Below are 4,943 nucleotides of genomic sequence, written 5' to 3'. Positions count from 1 at the left end.
TTTCTCTGAATCTGATGCCTCCTCTTGTTGCCGTCTGAATACAACGGGGTGATTAGACAAACTGTAGATCCAGATATGTTACATAACTATAAGTTGTAGAGGTACTATAGAGGCACAAACAAAGCGAGTACAAAGCAATCAACTCCTTTTTAAAGCATTGGTTGTCATACAGTTATAACATTATACAAGCCATGCAGAATGTTGGCCCACAACGTACTCTGCTGTTTATTGTATAAGAATTGTACATTTTGGGGGGCAATGAATGGTGAATTCGAAGTTTATGTATGGAAAGATACTGAGACTAGGGGAAGTGCAGAAAGTTCACATTCTGTTCAAAACATGTCGCTGAATATTAATATTTCTAAGGAAGGAGGCAAAAGAGCAACAGTTTAGTTTCAGTTCCTCATAAGGCAGGCCAGTTACACAAACACTAACACACACACACACTTCCACGCCCAAGAAAGTCCTAGACTTAGGCAGGTCATGACACTACCAGTGAGAGGAACATACTGTGTTTCTGCCTAACAATAGAGAATGATGCTTTATCGTAGACATGCAAGGTGGTGCCTAGTCGTAAGGTATAAAAATACATGCTTGTGGGTTGAATAAACTTTTTCTGGTTGTCCGTTTTGAGTTTTTGCTCTATTTGTTCAGAAACTAATATACCTTCAGTCCACTGCTGCACCTCAGCAACCCACTCCTGTAGCACAGCGCCGTTGATGTCCAGCTGTGCCGCTTTTCTTCAAGGAGGCTCGTCTCCTCCTTCAGTCTTTTGACATTCAGAAAAAAAATACAATTCAATTAAGGAATATTTGGTTACTGTAGGTCTCTGTCCCTCTTTCTCTCCCTCTCCATCGATTCTTTAACAAGCATCAATGTTGTTGTCGTTCTGCTAGGGACCTGTTTTTAGCGTATGAAGTTTCCAGTAAATAACCGATAAAGTGAGTATATTTATCCTGTGTTCCCATTTAATTAGCAAGTAAATAAATAATTAAACCAATTTGTGAAGTACTGGATCATAAGTAAGGCTTGGTTTTTGCAGATGCAAGGAGGTTACGACTGTTCAGAATGGTGATATGATACGAGGTTATGATTAATAGGTTGACTGTTTATAGATGTGATAGGTAAAGACCTTTTAGAGTTTGATTTGGGAGATGGTTGGTTACCCAAGATTGCATAGCAGTCAGACGTCCTTTGTCCTCATCTTGTCGTGTCCCATGTATATATATATATATTTACACCTTTCTTCGCATATCTTTTATATATTTTCTTTTCCAAAAACTCAACTTCAAAACACTCTCCTGCAACCCGCCTCACCAATTACATTTTTTATTTTTTATTTACCTCAAATCTGAAATCCACAATAGAAGCTAGCCAGAAGCTAGCCAGAAGCTAACCAGAAGCTAGCCAGTTTACTGGCTAATGTTAGTATTCAGCTAACCATGGTTTGTGGTCATCAGCTATCCTTTAGCTCGAAAAGCTATCGCCAGTTTTGTACAACGCGACTCAGACCAGAACATACTGGACCTATTTTTCTCTCCATATCCCCGGATTTCAACCGCAAGCTCTGGACATTTACACCTGGATCTCCCAGCTAGCTAGCTGCTATCCGTGTGACTATTGGCTTACATCGATCCCGGAGCAAACATCAATTATTCCAGAGCTAGCCAGCTGAAGAGTTCCATCAGTCACTCCTGGGCTACAATCACCTATCCGGACCCATTTTACTGCCGATGCGGAGCCCCACCGGACCTTTACGACTGGACTACCGATGTTATCGGCCGGATGGAGTTATCCATCTGGCCCCTCCGTCGCGACATTACCTGAATGCCCATCTGCGGTCCGCTAATCGTTAGCTGTCTTATCGGCTGCTATCCGAATAGGTCTATCAGACAATTTTTCTTGGGTCACTATAACTATATCTATTTTGCCAATTGGATTGATCCCCTCTACCACACGGAACCCCACTAATCTACCGACAGAAACGCATGAGGTGGCTAAAATCAGACCTCCATCCGATGCTAGCTTGCTACCGATGTCCCGGCTAGCTGTCTGAATCGCCGTGACCCCAACCAACCTCACTACTCACTGGACCCTTATGATCACTTGACTAAGCATGCCTCTCCTTAATGTCAATATGCCTTGTCCATTGCTGTTCTGGTAAATGTTTATTGGCTTATTTCACTGTAGAGCCTCTAGCCCTGCTCACTATACCTTATCCAACCTTTCAGTTCCACCACCCACACTTGCAATGACATCACCTGGTTTCAATGATGGTTCTAGAGACAGTAGCTCTCTCATCATCGCTCAATACCTAGGTTTACCTCCACTGTATTCACATCCTACCATACCTTTGTCTGTACATTATACCTTGAAGCTATTTTATCGCCCCCAGAAACCTCCTTTTACTCTCATTTCCAGAAATTCTAGACAACCAATTCTCATAGCTTTTAGCCGTACCCTTATCCTATTCCTCCACTGTTCCTCTGGTGATGTAGAAGTGAATCCAGGCCCTGCAATGCCTAGCTCCACTCCTATTCCCCAGGCACTCTCTTTTGATGACTTCTGTAACCGCAATAGCCTTGGTTTCATGCATGTTAACATTAGAAGCCTCCTCCCTAAGTTTGTTTTATTCACTGCTTTAGCACACTCTGCCAACCTGGATGTTCTAGCCGTGTCTGAATCCTGGCTTCGGAACACCACCAAAAATTCGGAAATCTTCATCCCTAACTACAACATTTTCAGACAAGATAGAATGGCCAAAGGGGGCGGTGTTGCAATCTACTGCAAAGATAGCCTGCAGAGTTCTGTCCTACTATCCAGGTCTGTACCCAAACAATTTGAACTTCTACTTTTAAAAATCCACCTCTCTAAAAACAAGTCTCTCACCGTTGCCACCTGCTATAGACCACCCTCTGCCCCCAGCTGTGCTCTGGACACCATATGTGAACTGATTGCCCCCCATCTATCTTCAGAGCTCGTGCTGCTAGGCGACCTAAACTGGAACATGTTTAACACCCCAGCCATCCTACAATCTAAGCTTGATGCCCTCAATCTCACACAAATTATCAATGAACCTACCAGGTACCACCCCAAAGCCGTAAACACAGGCACCCTCATAGATATCATCCTAACCAACCTCTGCTGATCTCAGCAATCACTGCCTCATTGCCTGCATCCGTAATGGGTCAGCGGTCAAACGACCTCCACTCATCACTGTCAAACGCTCCCTGAAACACTTCAGCGAGCAGGCCTTTCTAATCGACTTGGCCTGGGTATCCTGGAAGGATATTGATCTCATCCCGTCAGTAGAGGATGCCTGTTTTTTTTTTAAATGCCTTCCTCACCAACTTAAATAAGCATGCCCCATTCAAGAAATGTAGAACCAGGAACAGATATAGCCCTTCTCTCCAGACCCGACTGCCCTTAACCAACACAAAAACATCCTATGGCGTTCTGCATTAGCATCGAACAGCCCCCGTTATATGCTACTTTTCAGGGAAGCTAGAAACCAATATACACAGGCTGTTAGAAAAGCCAAGGCTAGCCTTTTCAAGCAGAAATGTGCTTCCTGCAACACAAACTCAAAAAAGTTCCGGGACACTTGTAAAGTCCATGGAGAAGAAGAACACCTACTCCCAGCTGCCCACTGCACTAAGGAAAGGAAACACTGTCACCACCGATAAATCCACTATAATTGAGAATTTAAAGAAACATTTTTTCCATGGCTGGCCATGCTTTCCACCTGGCTACCCCTACCCCGGTCAACAGCACTGCACCTCCCACAGCAACTCGCCCAAGCCTTCCCCATTTCTCATTCTCCCAAATCCAGTCGGCTGATGTTATGAAAGAGCTGTAAAATCTGGACCCCTACAAATCAGCCGGGCTAGACAATCTGGACCCTTTCTTTCTAAAAGTATCTGCCAAAATTGTGGCCACCCCTATTACTAGCCTGTTCAACCTCTCTTTCGTGTCGTCTGAGATTCCTAAAGATCGGAAAGCAGCTGCGGTCATTCCCCTCTTCAACAGGGGGGACACCCTTCACCCAAACTGCTACAGACCTATATCTATCCTACCCTGCCTTTCTAAGGTCTTCGAAAGCCAAGTCAACAAACAGATTACCGACCATTTTGAATCCCACCATACCTTCTCCGCTATGCAATCTGGTTTCAGAGCTGGTCATGGCTGCACCTCAGCCAGGCTCAAGGTGCTAAACGATATCTTAAACGGCATTGATAAGAAACAATACTGTGCAGCTGTATTCATTGACCTGGCCAAGGCTTTCGACTCTGTCAATCACCACATCCTCATCGGCAGACTCGACAGCCTTGGTTTCTCAAATGATTGCCTCGCCTGGTTCACCAACTACTTATCTGATAGAGTTCAGTGTGTCAAATCGGAGGGCCTGTTGTCCGGGCCTCTGGCAGTCTCTATGGGGGTGCCACAGGGTTCAATTCTTGGACCGATTATCTTCTCTGTATACATCAATGATGTCGCTCTTGCTGCTGGTGAGTCTCTGATCCACCTCTACACAGACGACACCATTCTGTATTCTTCTGGCCCTTCTTTGGACACTGTTTTAACAACCCTCCAGGCGAGCTTCGATGCCATACAACTCTCCTTCCATGGCCTCCAATTGCTCTTAAATACAAGTAAAACTAAATGCATGCTCTTCAACCGATCGCTGCCTGCACCTGCCCGCCTGTCCAACATCACTACTCTGGACGGTTCTGACTTAGAATATGTGGACAACTACAAATACCTAGGTGTCTGGTTAGACTGTAAACTCTCCTTCCAGACTCACATCAAACATCTCCAATCCAAAGTTAAATCTAGAATTAGCTTCCTATTTCGCAACAAAGCATCCTTCACTCATGCTGCCAAACATACCCTCGTAAAACTGACCATCCTTGACTTCGGCGATATCATTTACAAAATAGCAT

This window comes from Oncorhynchus tshawytscha, linkage group LG26 (genome assembly GCF_018296145.1).
Source record: "Oncorhynchus tshawytscha isolate Ot180627B linkage group LG26, Otsh_v2.0, whole genome shotgun sequence".
NCBI classification, from domain to species: domain Eukaryota; kingdom Metazoa; phylum Chordata; class Actinopteri; order Salmoniformes; family Salmonidae; genus Oncorhynchus; species Oncorhynchus tshawytscha.
Note: the sequence above shows the minus strand (reverse complement) of the source record.